The sequence below is a fragment of the Anabrus simplex genome, chromosome 1 (assembly GCF_040414725.1).
Source record: "Anabrus simplex isolate iqAnaSimp1 chromosome 1, ASM4041472v1, whole genome shotgun sequence".
Classification (NCBI taxonomy): Eukaryota; Metazoa; Arthropoda; class Insecta; order Orthoptera; family Tettigoniidae; genus Anabrus; species Anabrus simplex.
This window is the reverse complement of record NC_090265.1, coordinates 949,538,678-949,563,478: the sequence shown is the minus strand read 5'-3', so window position 1 is coordinate 949,563,478 and position 24,801 is coordinate 949,538,678. Positions and strand designations below refer to the sequence as shown.

General features: G+C 41.8%; 1 long non-coding RNA gene across 1 annotated transcript in view; it reads left to right on the top strand.

Annotated features, from left to right (window-relative positions):
- LOC136875068 (uncharacterized) overlaps positions 1–24,801 on the top strand; it is a 476,541-nt gene that overhangs the window by 364,892 nt on the left and 86,848 nt on the right. Inside the window, exon 2 of the long non-coding RNA XR_011018390.1 lies at positions 23,396–23,467. This is a non-coding gene — a long non-coding RNA (uncharacterized lncRNA). The remainder of the gene's footprint in view (positions 1–23,395; positions 23,468–24,801) is intronic.

The following is a 24,801-nucleotide window of genomic DNA, read 5'->3' as shown; positions in this document are numbered from 1 at the left end:
GATCCGACGGAGTGTTAGAATTATGCCATGAAAATGATTCCTTTACTGTGCTGGTAAATCATAACGTGGATCTCTCTTGTTTAACTACTATTAAATACTATCCGGCTGTCACGGAATTCAATCTTGAGCGCAGGAGCTGAATGCTTAATCTAATTCGCTGCTGAATTTGTCGAAAGTCTGTTTGTTACTTTCTTTCATATTAATACATTCAGATATTGTCCCTAATTTTATTTACACCGTTTAAATGGCTGCTGTGAGAGGGCGCTGTTGAGAATTTATTCCGTAAAATAAGGCTTATATTTGTACAATAATGGGAAAAAGTATACGTACACCTTAAATGTTAAGCAATGCTGTCATTTGTAGTTGACACATTGTCCATAGGCCGCTAGAAATTTCACTACTTTTCTATATTTCGGTATTTCGCGGAACACGAATATTAATACGTACCGGGAATGACAATAGTACTTTAGAAATGTTTGTTTTAACAAACGTATCATCCAGTAAGTTCGAAATATAGATGCATAAAAAGTATTTGTACAGGTCTTCACATCAAAGTCCTTCATGAGGTCGCCTGCAACGCAGGTAGGTAGTAAAGGCCACGTCTTGTACCAAGTCAGTTGTACTTCAGTCGTTCTAAACAACAAGCGACACAGTCAGTGTAAGATGGGCCGCAAAATGAATGAAACAGAAGAGAGAAGAATTATAATCCGAGCTCATAATTCCTGTAAATCGCTCTCGGAAATATCGAAACTTGTGAAGAGACCAAGATCTATAATTCAAGGAATTATTAGCAGGTATGGTGGGAGAAAATCTTTCAAATATGCACGTAGATGTGGACGCCCATGCAAACTAGACGATCGAACTACAAGACTAATCCTCAAGAAAGTTAAGAAAATTCCTAGAATCAATGCTGCAAAACTGACGTCTAAACTAGGAAATGATTTAAAACATAATATCTGTGCTTCCACAATTCAAGAGATTTTATATACTGTAACCGTAAAAGTTTGTTTCGATGGCTAGCTGAACACAAGACTCTGCACAGGGATGACCGGTCCTTATCTGAATTGTTACAGAGGAGATGGAAGTAAGATAAGTATAATGGAACACTAATTTTTAAAAAAAAGTTTATTCATGAAACAAAGTTAAAATTTATCATCATCTCAGAACAGCAGTTACAACGAGTACTTCTCCTTGGGGTTGTACTTGTCCTGATACATTGCGGGTTCGCAATGTTTGCTCATGGTGCCACCATCTTCCGAGCCGGTCTCGAATATCTGGAAGGTCTCGAATATCTCGGAGGTCTGGATGGTCTAGGAGCACTCGAAGTCTTGGTTGTAACGTGGCACTGGGGTATGAAATGGATTCAAAGTACGTGTTCTGCACGCATAAGATAATGGTTAGTAGCGATCTTTAACAAGTCACAAGCTGCACTCAATTGTCTTCACAGTGGGATTTCACTGATTATTTAGAAGAACACAGTCAAAATTGAACTCAAAATTAAACTTGTGATGTGTTAATCACGTAAAACAAGTCACCTTCTTAAAGTTAAGTATGATAATATTGTTCGAATAACGATGTAAAAAACAAGGTATTTCGTTTTAATACTTCACACAACATCAAATGAAAAGAATAGGTTCCGTGAATTTAGTCCCGTTCACTATCGAAAATGGCAAAAGAAAACACTGTCCTTCCTGGAACCGTCCTGGGTTCGACACAAGTCTTATCGGGATATTTATGGAATGTTAAATGCACTGTATTGAGTTTATGCTCACTTAATAATCTGGACACTTGTAAAAGAGAATCAAAGTTCTACGATACTGTTAAATATGATTAGTTTTATCAGTCGTTCGTAACATAGACGTACAGTTTGAAAACTGTTCCAACACCTTTGGTAGAACAACTATGCACTGTGATACTTCACTACTGTAAATTCAATAACCTGAACAGTCTGAAAATATTGGATTATATTCCACTACTAGCACAGTTTATCATTTGTCAAGATCAAATAGAAAATCATGGACAGTTTGACATATCACTGACGATCACGTTTCAACACTTTCAGTATTCAATATAAAGTTAATCACTTTCATTCAAATACGAACATCAAATTATATTAACGTAATATCGTATTGGCGAAAAATGTAAGTTTCCGTCACACCGTTCTCGTAAATGATAACACTCCTCAACTGTTCACATTTCATCTAAGACGCAGTTTTTGTCACCACACACACGACACTGAAAATATTCCAAGTCTTGCAGTGCGTCGTAATACGTGGACTTAAACTTTCGCAGAGTCGAACTGACGACTTACATTGTGACCGCATATTACACTGGAAGATCTATTTTAATGATGCTACAACCCCTTCCGGTCTCTGGCTGTGGTACAAGGTGAACTGGCTTGACAAGCGAAATGCCTGCCTATTTATTTAGTATCCCCAAGAAATTGTAATTGCTAATATCTTCCGTAATTTGCCAGATCTCCTTGAAACTTGGGAATCATGATTATAAAAAAATAGGCTACACGGTGATGTAGTTCATTTCTTCATATCTTAATTCATTTAGAAGAAATTAATGATGGAAAAGAATAGAACATTCCGTCATCTGACGTAATACAACCTTGACCAAGATCTCCAGTTGTGACGTCTCACTTCCCCGCTGCTCACAGCTGTCATGCTCCCAGGAGAAGCGTGTTCGGCGGATAACATAACTCCACACACATCGGGTACTTTTTACATAGAACCGTGTTACGGGTATAATATGAATGGGTATCATTATAGAAATGTCAAGCGAAAACCTTTAATTGCCCCAGTAAATAGGAAGAAAAGACTACAATATGCTACTGACTATAAACATGCTTCTCTAGAAATACTGGGATCGAGCTATATTTACGGATGAAAGAAAATACACTATTTTTGTAGAACATGGCAAAAAGGTGTGGAGAAAAAAGAACACAGAACTCGATGAAAAATCTGCTTCCTTCATTTAAGCATGGTAGAGATCGTTTTCGGTTTGAGGGGTGCTTGGGCTTAGCTGGAGTAGGTTCCTTGGAATTCATAGATGGAAAGATGGACCGTAAATACTATATTCTTTGAAGAAACATCTAGCATCTAGTGCCGAAAAAATGGGATTTCTGGGTAATTATGTATTCATGCAGGATAATGGTCCAAAGCATACGGCCCTTGATACACGATTGTGGATTTTATACAACACAACCAAATTCCCGGTTCTGAACCCTATTAAGCATGTGTGAACTTATCTTAAAGAGAGACTAGGCACAACAAATATTTCATCAAAGCCAGCTTTGAAAATGGCTCTTTTGGAAGAATGGGGTACGACTGAGGCCATTGAAAATCAAATGGATTGCAAACAAAATACTAAATGTGCACTAAAATCAGTGGGAATGAAAGGAAAACCGGACTTTATGAATACTTTTTATGAGTATAAAATCATAGTATTTTCACTTATTTATGTATTAATTACAGAGACTTCTATCAATTTTATGTTTTACGATACATATACCTTTATATAGTGTACAGAAAGCTAACCTATTTTGTACAACGTACATGACAATAAGTGTACTAGATGGAGTATTTTTGTTTCGCTATTAAGTGTACGAAGCCGGCCCCGTGGTGTAGGGGTAGCGTGCCTGCCTCTCGCCCGGAGGTCCCGGATTTGATTCCCGGCCAGGTCAGGGATTTTTTCTCTCGACCTGAGGGCTGGTTCGAGGTCCACTCAGTCTACGTGATTAGAATTGAGGAGCTATCTGACGGTGAGATGGCGGCCCCGGTCTCTAAAGCCCAGAATAACGGCCGAGAGGATGCGTTGTGCTGACCACACGGCCCCTCGTAATCTGCAGGCCTTCGGGCTGAGCAGCGGTCGCTGAGCAGGCCAAAGCCCTTTCAAGGGCGTTAAGTGCCGTGGGGGCGGGCGGATTAAGTGTACGAATACTTTTTACTATGACTGTATACTTGTAATTAAATTCCACTACCATTAGTGTGATTGTCTCACTGGTTGAATTGGGGCATCAGTTGCAAATGAATGAATTAGTATTGCATTTCGCATTTAATTAATCGATAGATAATATGACGGATTGATCTGATTTTGTCGTAATTTAAATGTAGTGCGAAACAAACACGCGCGAGAACATTCCCTAAATGGCTAGCCGGCCCAATAGGAACGGAGAATGGCGGGAGAGAAATGGTGTTCAGCGGTGCATTCTATGCACTTTGGTTACTGCTGGAGGGTAGTGTTCCCCTTTAGAATACAAACCAGCGGTCATGCGAGATAAGGCAGCGCTGTATGTAACGAGCCCTGAGGTGACTAATTATTAGTAACGTGACATACCTGCCTTCCTCGTGACATATGTGATCGCCACTTCCTCATTTGACCATGCTGCAGGAAAGAAAGATAAAAATAAAACAAAAATAAAATCTCTATTATATCGCCCTCATTTGGGACTGGGAACAACCCAAGTCTAACTTGTGAAATGTTAACAATCGATCTAAAGCCACTCACGTTAGAGTAAGTGAAATCTAGCGTCATATTCTTAGTCCACCTCCGTGAACTAGGGCTTATTATATTAACTTCCTGCCTAGTATGCCGGTTCTGTTGTATATCGTTAGAATTCTGATAGGAGGTTTCGATCAAGATGTACACGTTAAATGAACGAGACATTGACCACGATATCCCGTGTGCACATTTTAAGTAACAATAAATTCTTAACCATCGTCCTTACCTTAAAAATATGGAACGCTTGTCAAAACCTGCAGCTAAGCTAGGGGACAACTGATCACACATCTCGAGTCGGAGTTCACTTACTTTCCGCTCTTCTTCCCACCAACCGCAAGTGGTGTACCAGTTCAAGTGCTAACTCCGCCCAGTGTTGCTTCAGAGATCTCACTGCATTCGGTATTTCAACAGGACTGGCACGCTGTTGGCTTCCTTATTCTGAAGAAAACAATTGTTGAGTTAAAGCCCTTTGTGATGCATGCATCTCTACTTCAACGATGTTAGAAGAGGCGTGATTCCCGAGTGGCTTCTCACTATAGTGGCCGCGGTTCGAATCCCGGTCAATGCATGTGGGATTTTTGAAATGAAAAGTCACGTTCCAGTTGTTCAAATCCCACTTAAAACTAGAAGTCGCAGCTGTGAGCTCGCATCCGAGAGATAGTGGGTTCGAAACCCACTGTTGGAGCCCTGAAGATGGTTTTCCGTGGTTTCCCATTTTCACACCAGGCAAATGCTGGGGCTGTACCTTAATTAAGCCACGGCCGCTTCCTTCCCATTCCTAGGCCTTTACTCTCCCATCGTCGCCATAAGGCCTCTCTGTGTCGGTGCGACGTAAAGCAACTAGCAAAAAAAAAAAAAAAAAAAAAAAACAACAATTATATATATATATATATATACTAGAAGCCCTTTGGCTAAGATCAAGATATCAAGAGCTACGTACAAGTGCATTTTTGCTTACTTGTAAGATAAAGTTATTGTTAACAATTAGGATAGTATTGTTTGTAAGGCTCTTCTTGTTAGCTGAACTGCCTGTCTGGCCTCTCTCTCCGTCACTTCCTGCCCTTTTCTCCCACATACCAACTGCCTGACAGAGCTGGTTAGATTATCCAGCGTTAAATAATTATATCCTAGTGCAGATGGTCGACATTGAAGAGTGCTTAAATATGTGAATTTTAGAACACTTCGAGAGCAAACATTACATATCAAGTATTTGTGAAAACAAGAATGATTATAATTTATGTGTAGCGTACGAAGAGGAGTGCTGAATAATTATGTTATAGTCTCACTGAACGTCGAGGTAGCATTAAATGCCGATGAGCGAGATACCCTGATGAGATATAGCAGATCCTCCCTTGTCCAGTGCGACTTCTATGGTTGAGTGGAAAGACCAGATGAAAATGAGTAAGTTACTGCTTTTCTAACACGCCTGGCATAACGTGCAGAAATATGCTAATTACAGAATATGTGTCAAATTAGTGATTTATTGGCTTCTTCCAGAAAACTGAAAGGCACCATCCGACTGGCGATCACTAAGAAGTGAAGTTCACTCTGAAACTGGCCCTAAGTGGGATGTAGTGATTAGCTGTATGCTCGACGGCATTTGCTGGTACTCATTTCTGTCGTACTCTGAGTGAACCCCAGAGCTATCAGTCTCTTTTCTAATTTTTTGGGGGGAATCGAATCTATGTCCTTCCGAGTGAACCTAGAATGCCAAGTGGCCTTCCTCCCAGTTCTCAGAGTATTTCGCAATATTTCTTTTCGAGTGTGATATTAATGGACTGATCGTCACGTCTCCTCTTCCCTGTCACCAGCTAAGACAACTGTTATGGGGAGCTCGAATAGGCCAAAGTTTGGTTTAGTAACCTAGCAGGACTTCTCTCAGCAAATTTCTCTACTGAGTAGACTTCTTCCTTCCCGATACTTCCTTAGCGCTCGTGGGCAGCCTTCCTTGTATATCCCTGATGTGATCGAATCCAATTGGGGAAAGTAATATTTATTATTGTTGGTGGTTTATAGCGGAGCCGACCATTGGACGACCCTCGCGAAAGTGTCGGTGCTAGAGTGGTAGCGTAGTCGCGGTGGTTTATTTGTGTACAGTTTGTCGCCCTGTGTACTCAATTTATTAGGAGTACAACTCAGCAACCACTTGGCCAGGCAAATCGGGTTCGTGTTTATTGCGTCTGAACCCCAAGTTAATATCGCCAGTGTGAGATTTAACAGAGCCATTTGATACAGTATTTTGTATCTGCGAACAAGGTTTGCTGTTTAAATAGCGCCTTTGCTACGTAATATTTTGAAATTGGATTAAATTTAAGCGGGCGTGTTTTATGGCACACTGCTACTGTTTCATGGAGGCGTGTGTGTACGAGAGAGTCCTTTGGGTTGTGGGGAAGTTGGAGGAGTGGGGGGGAGGGGGTTAAATAGTTGCGATCAGTAGGCCGAAATAAAGATGGTACAACGAGTAATACTGGGTCGCTCTGTTGTAGTTCGTAATTTTGCACGCAACTCTGCCTATTTTTATTCGACTTCGTTGAATTACAAGAGGTATTTGCAGATGCCTTTGAGAGTATGTCATATTTTGTGAATGTTCTTAAAGATTATTTTAAAGTCCAAAATGTTATCTGATGAAGGCCTACGAATTTAAAGAAAACCGGACTTGGTTTCGTCCAAGAATGTGAGAGAAATGTGTGACCTGTTAACTCTTCTAGGCCGGTTTTCGAGCGCTTTATATGCCACAATTGTATCAAAATCGTGTTTCTTGACAGCATCATGCACTGTATGAAAATCGGAGCATAATTTAGTTCATTCAAATATTTTAAGCGTTATCCAAAAACAGATTTATATCATGCCATTCCACGGTGTCTATGTCTATATCATAGGAGGATATCACATCGGAGTTCTGGCAGTCACTGGTAGTTAACATTTATCCTACGTACCTTGGTACCCTGTACCCTTCATTATTGATATGCCAATTTTCAGTTGCTGTCAATTTTTTTTTTATCCTACCTGTTTTGTATCCAGTAATTCGTTCAGCGATCATTGTATTAATAGCATTCCCCTTTTGTGCATTTCTAATTCCATTGTTATGTCGTATTCATCACGTTTTTGCAATATGTTATAAATCATGGGTGTTGAACATTCCTTGAGTGCCGATATTTTATGAGAAATTACAGTTACTCGCATCTGTCGTACATTCCCATTTCATGACCGACCTCCTTTCCACTACGTGGACCATCACCAGACTTTTAATAGCTGTTTGCTTTCTCCAGCTCAGGTAGAATAAGAAAATGGTGTAACTTTGTTTTTTCCGTGATTGGGTGGGCTTAGTTCTACGCGGTCGTTGAACATCATTAAACTTTGTTGAAGCACTGATCACTGTTTCCAACTCACGTATTGGACGTTGGTCTGAACTCCATCAAACAGTGCTGCATTTGTGAAAAAGCCACCTTTTTTTTGACTCGTGTATTTCAAATATTGACTTTCCGTAATAGTTTATACAGTAATTGACTAGTCTTAAAATTTAACTATACGTATTTATCGTTTGTACTTTTGTAAAAATGACATTGCACTATAGTTTACTAGTGTTAGTTTTTCTTGATGTTTCTATGGATCAGACATGTCCAAATCACGGCCTCAAATTCACAGTCCCGATCCCGATCAAGGTGATAGATTTTTGAAAGACGAACAAAAGTCTTGACAGTCTGTGCCATAGGACGTCTGGGGGCGCGCGTTTGGCCCTCCCAACAATATTAACTAAACCTCAGAATCCATCCAGTAATGATCTTTTTGCTGGTAGTTCGCTACGCATTCAGAACGGCGATACTGGTACACAGGCTGCCTAAGTGACTCCATTTTAGAAGATCTTCAGCCCGATAGCTGCGACTTCATGATAATGATGGGTCGTGGTGGTGGTGGTGGTTGTGGTGGTGATTTTCATCCGAAGAAGCAGTCAGTGGATTCAACCTCTGCTCCTTTCTCAAAAGTTGACACGAAAATCTCAACGAGAATGGGGTATCTTAGGAATTACGTAATATTCTTTGCGTGAATCCTTTTATGAACAAACTAGCTGTTATCCGTGGCTTTGCTCGCGTGGATTTCGTAATTTGATAAACATAATCGTTCCTCTATACTGCACTTAGACAATGCCTGAAAATTCGTAAAGTATAAAAGTTCATCGAAAAATTGAGTTTACCCCAGTACCTCTTCTAAACCACGTTTGTGTTACTGCCTTTTGGGGCCAAGATGACCATGCTACTGGCAGAGCTAACTCAAAATAATGCCCCATAGACCTGTCTATTTGACAATCAGCCCTCTCTCAAGACGAAAACAAAAGAACACATCTATATACACTGACTGACAGAGCAAATGCAACACCAAGAAGGAGTGGTCAGAACGTTATGCCAATTGCAGGGTAGACTGACGTCACTGAGGTATGCTCATGATGTGAAATGCGCCGCTGTGCTGCGCACGTAGCGAACGATAAATGGGACACGGCGTTGGCGAATGGCCCACTTCGTACCGTGATTTCCCAGCCGACAGTCATTGTAGAACGTGTTGTCGTGTGCCACAGGACACGTGTATAGCTAAGAATGCCAGGCCGCCGTCAACGGAGGCATTTCCAGCAGACAGACGACTTTACGAGGGGTATGGTGATCGGGCTGAGAAGGGCAGGTTGGTCGCTTCGTCAAATCGCAGACGATGCCCATAGGGATGTGTCCACGGTGCAGCGCCTGTGGCGAAGATGGTTGGCGGAGGGACATGTGGCACGTGCGAGGGGTCCAGGCGCAGCCCGAGTGACGTCAGCACGCGAGGATCGGCGCATCCGCCGCCAAGCGGTGGCAGCCCCGCACGCCACGTCAACCGCCATTCTTCAGCAAGTGCAAAACACCCTGGCTGTTCCAATATCGACCAGAACAATTTCCCGTCGATTGGTTGAAGGAGGCCTGCACTCCCGGCGCCCGCGCAGAAGACTACCATTGACTCCACAGCATAGACGTGCACGCCTGGCATGGTGCCGGGCTAGAGCGACTTGGATGAGGGAATGGCGGAACGTCGTGTTCTCCGATGAGTCGCGCTTCTGTTCTGTCAGTGATAGTCACCGCAGACGAGTGTGGCGTCGGCGTGGAGAAAGGTCAAATCCGGCAGTAACTGTGGAGCGCCCTACCGCTAGACAACGCGGCATCATGGTTAGGGGCGCTATTGCGTATGATTCCACGTCACCTCTAGTGCGTATTCAAGGCACGTTAAATGCCCACCGCTACGTGCACACTGCTCGCATCTCCCAGCAGGCTCTACGAGGTGTACAGATGCTTCCGTGGCCAGCGTACTCTCCGGATCTCTCACCAATCGAACACGTGTGGGATCTCATTGGACGCCGTTTGCAAACTCTGCCCCAGCCTCGTACGGACGACCAACTGTGGCAAATGGTTGACAGAGAATGGAGAACCATCCCTCAGGACACCATCCGCACTCTTATTGACTCTGTACCTCGACGTGTTTCTGCGTGCATCGCCGCTCGCGGTGGTCCTACATCCTACTGAGTCGATGCCGTGCGCATTGTGTAACCTGCATATCGGTTTGAAATAAACAATTATTCATCCGTGCCGTCTCTGTTTTTTCCCCAACTTTCATCCCTTTCGAACCACTCCTCCTTGGTGTTGCATTGTCACTGTCAGTCAGTGTATTTAAAACACTAGGCTGATTCTTGTGACCGCGAGTTTGAGAGAACGGCTGAACCCATTGACATCGTAGAGCATTCTGACGAAAGCTCTTGGCCTGTTGTTTTGCAGAGAGTCTTTAAAAGCTTAACATTTCTTGCCGTATATTTTTAAATTATTAAAGAATAATGTAGCATTCTGATTGGCCAAAGCGTTCGCCAGTACTCCAAGGCCGCCTGAACCGTGGGAGCTCTAAGGCATATAACACGACAGGGGAGGTGGAAGGGGGTAAGCACGCATGTGCAGTCAGACGTCTTGCTGGTCAGTTGTACTTCATGGACAGGAACAATGCACATTACATTCAAAATTCTTCTAAATTTAAATGAAAGTTCGGTGTCTGGATTAAAATTAAATGCTAAAGCAGCTGAAGATATTTGATTAGCACGGCTCAATATGGGATAAAGCCCCAGTGGCAAATATTCGTTCATTAATATGTGTGAATCGTCTTCTAAAATATATTGTAGCTAATGATATTCCTTCTTGTGGGAAAATTTCTTAGGACATGATAGTGTATAGGCTTTTGGGATTATGCCGTGTCAAGAAAATAAGGTGAAATTCTTAACGTTCCGCAGAAAACTGTGCTCTGCGACCTCAGAAGAAATCTCAGAAGCCTTTCTCGTGGACAGTCGAGATTTCTTCTGAGGACGCAGAGCACAGTATTCTGGGAAACTTTATGAATTTAACCTTATATTCTTGACACGGCATAAGCCCAAAAGCTATACACTATCATGTCTATAAGTACGGGCCGTGAAAGCATTAATGGCAAAATTTCTTAGGTTTCGCCACATGCTTATCTCAAAACAATTATTTATTCATAATTGTATTAAATACTGTCCTCTTTGACCCTTTATCAAAATTGGCCGCTTACATAAAAATGTGCGCGAATAACTACAAAAAATTGAATTCGCTTAATTTTTTCAAGAAATCGGTAACGGCGACTATCCCTCTGTAGATGACGGATCATTTTTTTTCTAGTGGCTTTACGTCGCACCGACACAGATAGGTCTTATGGCGACGATGGGATAGGAGAAGCTTAGAAGTTGGAAGGAGGCGGCCGTGGCTTTAATTAGGCTACAGCCCCAGCATTTGCCTGGTACGAGAATGGGAAACCACTGAAAACCATCTTAAGGGCTGCCGCCAGTGGGGTTCGAACCCACTATCTCACGGATGCAAGCTCATAGCCGCGCGCCCCTAACCGCACGGCCAACTCGCTAGGTGATGGCGGATCGGATAATATTATTGAACTACCAGCCCGAATTTTAGCACATGATTATTTCGTGATTAAAATGTATAGCAAAGCGTTCACTCCTGCGAAGGATGTCATCATTTTCTCGAAAGATCCCGTTCTTAATTAACTAATATGAAAATCATTGGGCTTGTACCCGGTAATTAAAAACCATACACTATCGTCAACAGATTAAAACTGAAGATGAAAGCTAGCTACTTCAATTTCCTACATAATTCTTGAGTTCCTTGGAACATGGTTTTCCTCCTCCTACTCTTATTCTAAAAGTGTGAGCCATAGTTATTCCCCATAGAAATCGGAACGTTTCCAAACGGCTCCTAGACGGAATCTGATTAGGGCATAATTCTAAGAAGTACGTACGAAAATTGTTTAGATCTGGAAATAATAAGTGGAGATGAAGCTGGTTAGAAAGCTCTAATCCCTTGAATTGACTTAACAGCGTCCGATAAAACACACCCATTGTCTTTCCAGAGGCATTGATTTCCAAATCGCTGGGCATTTTGTGTCACGATCAAAAACCTCAGGGGACGTGAAGGTACACTGAAGAAAATGGAAATTGCAACACTCAGAAGGAGTGGTGCTACATTGCTGCAATTGAACATGCAGGACGTGTGTTCGGTTGTGCTTCAATGATTACACTTTCAGGTCCCTCGGACCGCAAGTTTGGACAACAATCGACACAGGGTGTGCCCACCACGAGCTGCAATACATTGATGAATTCGTCGAGGCATGGAGTCAATAAGGCCTGGATCGCTTCCTGAGGAATTATGGCTCATGCTTGCTGCACTGCACGGGTCAGTTGTTCCAGAGTTGTGGGTGGCTGAGGACGGTTGGCCAGGGGATGCGTGCAGTGTGAACCCGGGCATTGTCCTGCTGAAACATCCCATTAGCAATGTTCGCCATCATAGGGGCAACCACTGGATTGAGTACCCTATCAACGTACTGTCGAGCAGTCATAGTGCCCTCAACAAGCACTAATTGTGATTTCACATTAAAGCCAATAGCTCCCCAGACCATAATGCTTGGTGTTAGCCCTGTGTGCCTCTCGACAATAAGATCTGGGCGGCCCCTCTCCCCGGTACGTCGGCGCACACGATTCCGGCGATCACTGCGGGCAAGACAGAAGCGCGATTCATCACTAAAGACGACCCTATGCCATTCGTCGACCCACGTCGATCTTTCTCGATACCAGGCCAGCCTTACACGTCACTGTTGTGGGGTCAATGGAACACCCTCTGCAGGGACACGGGCTCGTAAGCCAGCTGCACGCGGGCGATTACCAACTGTTTGTTGTGTAACGTGGGGTGCCACAGCTGCTCCAATTTGAGCTGCTGTTGCACGGGGTTCCATCCGGGCCATCCGAATGATGCGGCGATCGTCTCTCACAGCTGTCTGTCGCGCTGGGCCTGTGCCAGGTCTACGAGTGTGGGTACCTTCATTTGACCACTGCTGCCATACACGTTGTACGTAGATGCCTGTCGGCCAACACGTGCAGCGACAGTCCTTAGCGATAATTCAGCCTCACACAGCCCAATTACCCGAGCCCTGTCAAACGGCGACAGTTGTTGATAGCGTGCTCATCTCTGTCGTCGAGGCATGTTTGACGGGGAACACTTCACTGCACAGACTGCAAGTCAACTACGCTACACCAGAGTCCGTACACTGGAGTTGATTATTCCGCGACCAATCACGTGGGGAGACCTGTAGCAACAATCCAATGGGCTGAAACTTTGATCGTTTACATACCTACATGTCGTCGTTCTATATCTTGAAAATCAACACAAACGACCAATGCCTTCATGGTGTTGCAATTTCCATTTTCTTAAGTGTATCTGTTTACCTCAGCTAGCATTCAGCCATGGCACTGAAGATGGTTTCTCGCGGTTTCCAAATTTCACACTAGGCTAATGCTGGAGCTGTACCTTAAGGCTCAATCCTAACCCTTCACTACCCCCATCGTCGCCATAAGACCTGTCGGTGTAAAATAGTTTCCCCACCACCACCACCACCACCACCACCAAAAAAGCAAAAAGGCTTCCGCAGGTCTATAGCCGACTACATCAAAGACAATGAGTGTTTCGTGATTAAACGTTAAAGTCAGAGTCATGACAGGTCAAATAAATTATTTGTTGAATGATGATGAAATTTGGTAACGCCAATGACTGCAGTGCTGAAGCACGTGAATATATCTTAAGAATTCAATGTGAAATCCTCCCCATACACATGACCACTCTAGCAAGATGGAAGTCGCGGTAAAGGGAGGAAGTTAATTTGTGCGGATAACTTTTCTTGAGCGAACGGGTGTGGTATTTGTTCAAGTTGGTATTACGAGTTTCATACCACATTCCCCTCATTTCCTCGGAATTTGTCTGCTGCTCCGGTTTGAAAGCTATGGGAAGGAGGTTTTCTTGCAAATGAACTTCTGCTTGTGGGTGGGCAGGTTTATATGAAGGTCTCTCTTCTTTGCACGAACACCAACTATCATTAAGCGCCGTATACGTAGTGGTGTGAGAGCAAGCAGTAAATGTCGCAGAGTTTATATGGCTTGGTAATCTCGCGTAATTAAACTGGTGTCGACTTCGAGACGAACGAAATTCATATCGACAGCCCTGCTGCTTGTGGGGGCCAAGATGAGTATTAGATGCTGAAGAGGATGTTTTCCTAAAAGAAACTGTGGAACCTAAGGACGTGAATAGCTCCACCTCTCTGGCACGGGATTAACCGGATTTGCAGCCGCTTCTCTTCTGTATTATCACACTCCACCAGGTCTTAGCGGGTGTATCCTTAATGTCTTACTAAGCCATAACCATGAGCTCGACGCTTCATAGCTATGTACTCGAGGCACAAACCGCAGAAATGCTAGTTATCTATTATTAACTTGACATAATTACCATATTGTGCACAATTGGTTTGAAATGATTCTTCATTCCGGCCGTTAACCAAACATCAGAGTACAACACAGTAGCTTGCAGACTACATGCATTATTTTATGGATAACCTTTTCCCTTCCTTTCTGTAGAAAACGAGTGGAAGATTGCAGTAACTTCTACCAAACTGAAGTTCGATCGAAGTACTCTACCGTTGATGACGAACTTCATATTTTAATAATAATAACCTCAGGTACCATATGCAGGCATTTTGATTTGACACGATTTAGGCTGGAGTTTTAATTAATTTTATTGGGTGTTATCAGAGATCTCTTACATGCCGACATCGTACGACATGGATGTCGAAAGGATGTTTTTCTGTCCTGATAAATCCGATTACCTCAGCTGGGTTTGAACCTTTCGATCTTGGGATTCTCAAAGAAGGGAATTAATACTTTACTGTCTTTTTAGAAATAATACCGGCTATATCAGTTTTTGTTTTACGCTTTACATTGTAACTAATTATTTTAAATCACGTTAATTTTGAACAGGATTGCTAAAATTAAGCAGTTATTAATTTTTCAGGGTTCAACAAATTAATAAAGTTACGGTAATCTTGTCTAATACGAATCAGATACGAAGTCGTTCTCTAAAGGCAAGTTATAGGTTCTACTGTTTCATATTTCTGCGGCGATACTAACTTATTAAAAATATTACTGGGATGAAGGTAGCATAGCAAGCAACAATTACCGAATGGTACTTTTCCTTCCTTGCCTTTGTCCAGTACAGGGTTCTCATAGATAAGCCGAGATTTAAATCATATTGTCAGCAATGGGAGGCCGGTGCCTATCACTAATCAACGAAGAAGCTAGTATAGCAAAGTATTAAAACACGTCAGTACACATCTCTTATTTTTATACGCCGTTACACACCTGGCGGCAATTTGCTCGGCTGTAAAAGTTTGATATTCTTTGAAAATTTTTTGTGTCAGTCCCTCTCTGTTCGGTACTACTTAACCGCATCCATATAGGTAATTAATTATTCAGTATATTAATTAGTTGGAACTCTACAAAATAAAGCTGCAATGTTGAAACCGAATGAAATGTACCATAGTAGCAAAGTACGTTAAGCAGATATTAACCCCGGAATAAAGATAATTAAGCAAACGTGTGTTTTGACATTGTCATACTTGAACTGAGAATATTCTACACAATATATTGTCAAAATAAGATACATCTTAATTATTTAGTAAACCACTTTTATTCACACCAGTATGGTCTTACAAGACCCTGTCCAAAATACGATTATTAAATACGTCGTCATGCGCAAAACTAAAAGAGGCCGAAATACGGTCTTGTTCGTAGTTCATTCAGAACACAGCACAATAAAACTAAAAGAAACTCTATGGCACTACAGGCCCGATGGGCCTTGGCCTACCATGTGACAGTTGCTCAGCCTGAAGGCCTGCAGATTACGAGGTGACACGTGATCAAAGGGCTGAATTTTTTCTGTTGCTATTTTTGGCTTTCTAAATCTGGGTGCTAACTCACCGTCGGATAGCTACTCAATTGTTCTCACGCAAGTCCAATGGAATTCGAACAAGCCTTCAGATCCTTGGAAAAATCCTTGAAATCGTCAGGAATTGAACCCGGGGCCTCCAGGTAAGAGTAGGCTCGTTACCCTAGACCGTGGAGCCGGCTACAGATAACACTACTCGGTAAAAATGTGCACCTAAATATATTTTTAAGTCGTTAATGCCTATAGGGCAAATTGCCGCCCTCATTACCCTATTAATATAATGTATAGCTCTTAGAGCTCGCTACCAAACATCGGGAGACACTGATCGACTACAGTATATGCAAATGCGTCTGACGCACGCTGGAGTTGTTCACCTGATAACATAATGAGATTGGCATTTTAATTTGAAAACCAGGTGGGGCGGCAGTGGTATTGGTCGTGTAGCTGTAAGCTTACATTCGGGTGATGGAAACAGTTTTTACAGTTTTTTTTTTTTTTTTGCTTTACGTCGCGCCGACACAGATAGGTCTTACGGCGACGATGGAACAGGAAAGGCCTAGGAATGGGAAGGAAGCGGCCGTGGCCTTAATTAAGGTACAGCCCCAGCATTTGCCTGGTGTGAAAATGGGAAACCACGGAAAACCATCTTCAGGGCTGCCGACAGTGGGGTTCGAACCTACTATCTCCCGAATACTGGACGTCGATAATCCCGAAGTTGGTGTCTCCATATTCACACCTTGGAAATGCTGGGTTTGTAGCTTAGTTAAGGTCCAGTCAATACTTTTGTACGAAGAAAGTCACGCAGTTGTCGAACTATGTAACAAAGAGTGGATAGCGCTGGGAAAAACGAGATAGCGAACGAAAATAAAAATAAAACAAAGGGTAGGATACACAGTATCCTAGAACATTTAGAACTAAAAAACTCTGATAACTTGTAAAATGAACGTAACAACGCACTTTAAATTATAGACACAAAGAAAAGTAAGAAGGGTTATTATAAAATGCATGTATCAAAATAATTTGTTACAATAAACTTATCTTCCTCAGTTTTCGGTGATCCGAAACTAGGATAAGGTACTATTCTGTTACCTTCTACCAATCGTTGCCAGACACCTATATGAATTAGTGTGACGTTAAAGAAATGGCGAACGAAATCTAAGTGCAAAAATTAAAAGAACGAATCTTTGTTCTTCCTTGTGAAAATGCCGCCGGAAAAATGAAACAAGTAGTTTAGAGCCTGTTCAGTATTCTAATTTGATATAGGATGTAATTTACCATAGTATGAGAGTTTGAATTGCTAAATTTTATATATATAATTAAATCGTTTGAATTTAAGTGCCCAGGTCATCATAGTCAGCTGTCCTGCAGAAAGAAAAACGAGAAAGATGTGACATATCTTTTTTGTGTGTATCGAACTGAAATGGAGAATTCACAAAAATACACTGCAAGAATAGCTGCTCTTCACGCTGGTCTCAGTTGCTCGAATGTTTCATTTAAATGCATATTCCGACAGTTATTGCATGACTGAGTTCGATGTTAAATAATTTGATAGTTAATACCATTACTTTGCTCGTAGTACCGGCGATAACAGCGTATTTTTGTTTTCACATACTGTAATGATAATGCGTGACATTGTTATTAGTAAGTATTATGTTCATTGGCCGCACTGCTTATTATTGAAGTGGGCCAATGAAAGTGTTGAAACCAGTGTGGACAGTTTAAACGTTGAATGAAACCACACGAACTGCATGTCGTCCACAACACAGCCGCAGCTATGTTCATTGATCGCCGCTTTTAGAATTATAGCGTCACTTTTACATGTTGGATGTATCCTTGTTGAAAGCATACTTATTGAATTGTGATACACTCCCGTTTCTGTTGCTTACAGAGTAAAGTCGCTCCTGTTTGAGTAACCATTGACTTCTACTGAAGAATTCTATTGTTTTCCCCGCCATTTCTTCTTTACTTTCCTAGAATATATCTTGCCCACTGCTAAGCTTTGTACTACTTTCTGATGATCTTCTGCCGGGCTGAGTGGCTCAGACGGTTGACCCCAGCTTGGCAGGTTCGATCCTGGCTCAGTCCTGTAGGATTTGAAGGTGCTCAAATACGTCAGTCTCGTGTCAGTAGATTTACTGGCACGTAAAAGAACTTCTGCGGGACTAAATTCTGGCACCTCGGCTTCTCCGAAAACCATAAAAGTAGTTAGTGGGACGTAAAGCAGATAACATTATTGATGATCTTCATCAGAAACTTTCCAGTTATCTGGTAGCTTCTCCTTTCTTCCCCCTGGCATAACTTGAATCCGTAAGTCAGTCGTGATAGATACATAGATAGATAGATCAGTTTACAACTTAGAAAAATAATAATACAATGCTATTTGCTTTACGTCCCACCGGGCGAGTTGGCCGTGCGCGTAGAGGCGCGCGGCTGTGAGCTTGCATCCGGGAGATAGTAGGTTCGAATCCCACTATCGGCAGCCCTGAAAATGGTTTTCCGTGGTTTCCCATTTTCACACCAGGCAAATGCTGGGGCTGTACCTTAATTAAGGCCACGGCCGCTTCCTTCCAACTCCTAGGCCTTTCCTATCCCATCGTCGCCATAAGACCTATCTGTGTCGGTGCGACGTAAAGCCCATAGCTTTACGTCCCACTAACTACTAAAACTACGATTATTGTTGTCCATTGGCTTGTTCTTAACGAATATGAAAGCCGTACATTCTCAACCGTTAGATTATATTTACATCGGTAAGATAGTATATATTTAGACGTCATAATTAAACTCATAACATAACGTAAGTTAACAGACGAATACTTGTTGGAGCCACTATAGCGTTGTGGTGTCCGTGGCTCCATGTGGGCAGCTCACCAGCTCGGCGTGCTGTAAATTATTGAGTAGAACATGTTACTGGGTTACTTATTCCTCCGATCCAATCGATTGAAGAATCTGAAATGGCGTGAAAACTTCACTCAACAGGTAGTAGCTACTAGTAGGAGTGATCAATGTGTCTTGGATACTTTTGAGATCGTTCTTCTATCACACCAGGGTATTGTGAATTTAACATATAACTTAGCCTATATAATTTGCAAAAGGACATTCGTCCGACATTCTAGGTGACCACAAACAACGACAAAAATTGCATTAAATTTTAAAATATTTGAAAATATTTTACAAAAACACACATCATTTATGTGCACGTTAGGTATTGATCACGAGGCTGGTTTGATCCTCATCAGCTGTCATGGATGACTTAGGTATCTCCGAAGAGGCGTACTAGGGAAATGGGGAGTGAGATACTTTCCCGTTACTTTTCTCACCGAGCCAGAAGTTGCTGTTACATATCAGTCTGCCAGCCCACTGAAATACAAGCACCAACTTACTCTTTTAGCGACATTTTCACGTCATTCAGATTAAGGACTGGATGCATAAGGAAATGCATTTCTACCATCGCCCATACCTTACTTACGTATTGTCAAAGCTAAGGATGGTATCGAGACAGGTTATTGAATGTAAAAAGCAAAAAAGGTTTAGCTCATACCAGAAAACATTGTGCACTCGAACTACTAGGTCTCGCCAGCTAAGACAGACAGACACAGACACACACACACACACACACACACACACACACACACACACACAAACGCACACTCACACATGTCATGAATAATTTCTTTGCTAGTGGCTTTACGTCGCACCGACACAGATAGGTCTTATGGCGACGAACCAGCAACAATTTTGTCATGGAATTTCAATATCTTCTCCCGCTCTTAAAAATTCGACTACCTCGCCCAGAATTGTACTCGTTGACTTGAGGTCTACCTTTGATCTACTTAAGTTTGCTTCGGCCGAAATACGAGTAACATTAATGAAGCCGTTGTTGCTCATGCAGAACCAGAAATTGTGGAAGAAAGCCGCTTTGCGATTGCAAAGTGTCACTAATTTATGTTGGTGATTAGCTGATTACTAAGATAATATTGCAAGGTATTATGTTAGTTTTTAATTGTCTGTATGTGCTCCTTAGGAAATGTTGGTCGTCAGACACTATTCATTTTGCACTGTACCTATTTGTTACGATAGAGCTCCAATGAATACAATCTTTCTGTGAGTGCGTTCGGAATAAAGCCGATTGAGCTTGCTCGTTACAGTAGTAGTAGTAGTAGTAGTAGTAGTACACTGCTTGTCAGATTTACAAAATCATTGGAGATATGTTAAACTGGAAACTCTGGATGTTTATGCCATTCGGTTATATGATCTCGAACACACTACTACAAAAATACACGTTACCCAAGATCATACTAGAAACTTCAGTGAGTTTTAACTCTAATTTAGGTATATTTTTGTCCGAAAAGTCCTCTTACGATGAGCTTATAAAATCACCATTGAAGAAGGGAAAAGCGCTTATTATGTCTGCAGCACTTGCAGAGGAAAAATATCGTTATATTAACCCTTCAGGCAGGTATTTAACTGGTTTAGCTTCTGCATTCCAGGCGGTATTTAAATTGGCTGGCTGAGAGAAATTTTCCAGTATTTAACAAAATATCGCGTATTCCAGAAACAGTTCAGTTAATAACATAAAACTTTCTGGGTGACTTAGACATGATGTCCTTAATGTCTCTAGGTGTGGATAGTGGATACTTGAAATATTTTGCTAAGTTCGTGCTGTTTTATTTCCAATTTGGCGACTTCAGTGGGATAAACTGTTTTAGGCCTAGCCGCCGTACCATCAAGTCCATTGACCCATCGATTGTGATGTTTTGTGATGGAAGGTAGCCAGGCTGAAATATTGTATTTATTATCTAGAGAATGTTTTGAATTTCGAATAATTCTGGACGCCCTACATAAGTCAGATGTCCTACAGCTAACAAAATACAGGAATCACATAAGTTCAAACCAATCCTGTTTCATCGTTTGTAGAAAGACTGAGGACTCCAGAAATGCACTTTGCACAGTGAGCTTCTGAACTTTACCCATCAACATACTGAGACCTAGCACAACATAACTTTCGTCGCCTGACACGGGCTCTCAGCACCTACCACGCGACCTTGGCTTCCAGACACTCGCTTGGAAGCGTTAATCGTCATATCTGTTCGTCTCCTCTACTATGATATTTATAACCTCCTCGTCAAGAAAAGTTAAAATTAATCTAAAAGAGTAGCAAAATCCTTCTGCAGCCCCGATTGTCCAACGAAAGGAATTTTCCGCTCGCCATACGCAGTTTGCAATTTGCGGCACGCCCACTGAAAGTCACAGATGTTACTTTGACACGTTTCATGTCTTCTTGAGCATACTCTCTGCCACTTTTCTGCACTATCGGAATCATGACAAAAACTGAGTACACTATTTTCTTTCGCTCCTGGCAGAGCACTTTCAATTTCAGAATCTGAAAGAGCACGCGAAGGCCCTGCCATTTTGCACGGTACCGGCCCAACGGTATTTCTCCTGACAATATTAATCTTCCTCTTCCGACTATAAGAAATTTAAATTCTCAACACAGATGACAGCCAAGATCAAGGTGCCTAAAAGTCGATAGTTCCTATTTTGTCTTAACAAAGGGCATAAGGCAAATTATTGCTCACGTCAAGGACGCATGAAGTGACAGGCTTATGAAATATATCTTGTGAGAGATACTAGATAGGTCAAGGCTTTCAGAACTCATGTGTATATAATTTCCATCTGTGCTCGATAGATGTCGTGTAAATGCTGTTTTTGCGCAGTACTGTGTGGGGAGTACACATATACGGCACACCGCTTCAGTGGGGTATGAAGCGCTAGCGTACACGCTTGGGAAGTTATAAATGCAACACGACCTAATAACGGAAGTAGCTGTTCTGCTAATTATGTCTGTGAATATTTATATTGGACACAGATGTAATTTTTTAATATTATTTTGAACTCTTTCGGACGGATAGAGGAAATGTTCTTCTGTCAATAGTAGAATCGCTGGGAATAGCAGCTTTGTTGAAAACCTCTTGCATTTTGACACATACAAAATTAAATTGTCGAAAAGTTATTCTTCCGTTTGCTTGAAGCATATCATCATGATATTCATTTCCTTACAGTTAGTGCATCGTGCTGTTATTTTGCTGCTTTCTGTTGCTTCCTGTAAGGGGTTTGGTACATCGAGAGCGACAGACATACGCGCGGCACGGAGGACAGGCAGAGGTACGATATCAGCGTTATTTATTGTCCTAGAAAACAAAAATTGAGAGCCGCTACAACAGTAAAACTTCGCGTTCTTTTGAGTTACTGAATACAGCAAACACCAGTACCTTCAGAACCGGGTAAGGGTTGCATGCTTGAATTCGTCTTGTTATACTGTTCACTAAATCAATGTGGTTTTGGTCCCTATTGTCCCACTCCTCGGTGGTGATTCGGCGTGGACGTCCATAAACAGCCTTCTTTAATTTATCCCAGGCATGTTCGATACGATTCACGTCCCTGGAACATTCCACCCAATCTAATCGATTGATACTACGGTCACTATAGGTCGGAGGATGTCCGTCCCTGTATCGTACAGCCGTGACATTGCCCTGCATAACTAGGAGTGGCTTACGGTGCCCTCACACAATGCCACCCCAAAACATTAGGGAACCACCACCGCGCTGCACGTTATGGAGAGTGCCTCCAGACACGTTGACGGCGATCGTCAGGAACAAGGCTTATGCGATACTCATAGGTGGAATTGACTTTATGCTGAATGGTCTCTTCAGAATTGGCATAATGTTGGGCCCATCTGTACCGCACCGTATGATTTCTAAGTTTAATAGCTGGGGTTCACCTTGGGCGTCCTGCTTCGTGCAACCTGTTTCTCACAGTTTGAGTTGAAACGCGGCGACCTATAACTTCCCGGAGATCATTATTCAGCATGCCGACATTGTATTCGGGGTTCCTCCGAACTGAAATTCGAATGTTACGGTCGTCGACTGAAGTCGTAGCCTATGGATGACCTGTGCAAGGCAAGTCATCAACTGTTCTGTCTCCCCGCACCGCTTCCATGATCGAACCACATCACTTTTACGGTCCAGACGGCCCCTGTTGACCATCCTTCTTAACATAATGTGATTATGAGAACTCGTTCGCATGTCGACATTGCACGTCGTGCTATGGTAGACGCTCACTACACTGATCAGAGCACACCTCTAATACTTCCTCACTAGTGATACAATTTCAACTGAAATAATGCCTCGCATTCGAGCATGGCGTTTATGCCCGTGAGTAGTGGTACGTGCAATTGTATGTTTAAACAATCCTAAGGTCGTCTTTTCGGTTTGCGTAAGACAGGTCAAGATAACAAAACAGTTAAATGACACAGAGGGGTGATGCCAAATATTTTTGATGTATGTATATTGTAAAATTAAGGTGTATGAATGTTGTAAAACTATTTCATAATTTTTGTCATACAACATTTTTATAAAAAGCATCTGCCGTAGCCTTGGTACTTCATTGATTTATGGAATATTTTTGTGATATCTTATTGATCTTCTTCTGCAGTACTGTATATGTATACTAAAGCGACTTTTTTTTTCTTTCTGTTGTAGGTAAGGAATCACCACGGGATTAGGCTGCATATCGTTTCTTGGATCCATTGATGTGCCTGTTGCTCTTTAGAGGTATAGATATTCGAAGTATGTTGAGTTGTCATTGAATTATACTATTTTTAATCTTCTTGTTTTTCGGAGTCCAGACGTATGCATTAAGACAGACTTGCACACTATCATAACTCAAGAGTGCTTGCTAAAATTTGCATTATGAATGGGTAGTTGAAATTAAAGTCCAACATTGTTCCAGAAAAGTCATTTGGTCTTCTTGCAGTAATATGATTAGCTTCGTAACTTTATTGCTCGAGCTCTTAATGTGTATAGTGCAGTGTTTAGGATATAAACACAACAAATAAACAATGAGATGGGTTTTCTGCTTATAAAGATGCCTGCCAACTTAAAATTATGCTCCATGATCAGCTTCTTTTCTTTTTGCGGATGTAACGTGGTTCTGTACACTTCTTGCCTATTTGCAATAAAATATCAAGCCTTCCAATTTAATGTTAGAACTTAGAGATAACTCACGTAGGAAGTATACAAGGAACATTATTAGAATGGTCTGAATCGAACTTGTAAACTCAAGTTGTTAAATCAAACGTAAAAATATTCGTGTTATTAATATAGAAACTTAAAACCTTGCTTACATTTGTCACTTCAGTCAGCAGAGTACTTAGATATTCCTTTGTTTAAACAACCCGAATACCAATTCCTTTCCTGTTTTGAATAACCTTCCGCGCCGTGTTCATAAAGACGATTTCAGTTCATTAATCCCCGTATAACTAAGCAGCGTTCTTTCACTCCCCTCATCATATCCGTAGCTACTAGGTTCCTGAATTTAATTTACTCCCTGCCCTATCCTCTTTAACCTCTGGCCGGTGTTGTTCGATCGATGCTTGATAAAACACTTGAGGAAACACTACAACTACTGTATTTTGTAAAGTACCTACATGATAGTAGTGACCCTTCCCGAAACGAGTAAAGAAACGGATTATTGACAGCATGGTGGACGTCAGTTGACTATTTTCCTTGAGTGAGTGGGCTTTTTATTAGGCACGATATGATGTTTGTTTGCGTTAGTTAGCACTTCTCTGTACATATGATCAAATCAATTCCCCAGTAGGTGTCTGTGTTTTTGAGATTTAATGCCGAGAACTACCGAACAGATTTTGATGCAGTTTCAGCGTTGTGCAGAACATTTTTCAAATTAAATTCACCTCAGGAATTTTGTTCGGATAACCATACCCTTCACAGTATGTAATTATTTTAAGTTGTATGAATGGTTATGAAGAGTTATTGTTTTAGTGAAAGTGCAGTAGTAGTTTAAATATTGCATGGGGGAAAATAATCGAGGTTACAGGCCGGCGTCCGGAAGGACCTTGGAAAAACGTCGCACTTACCTACAGTAT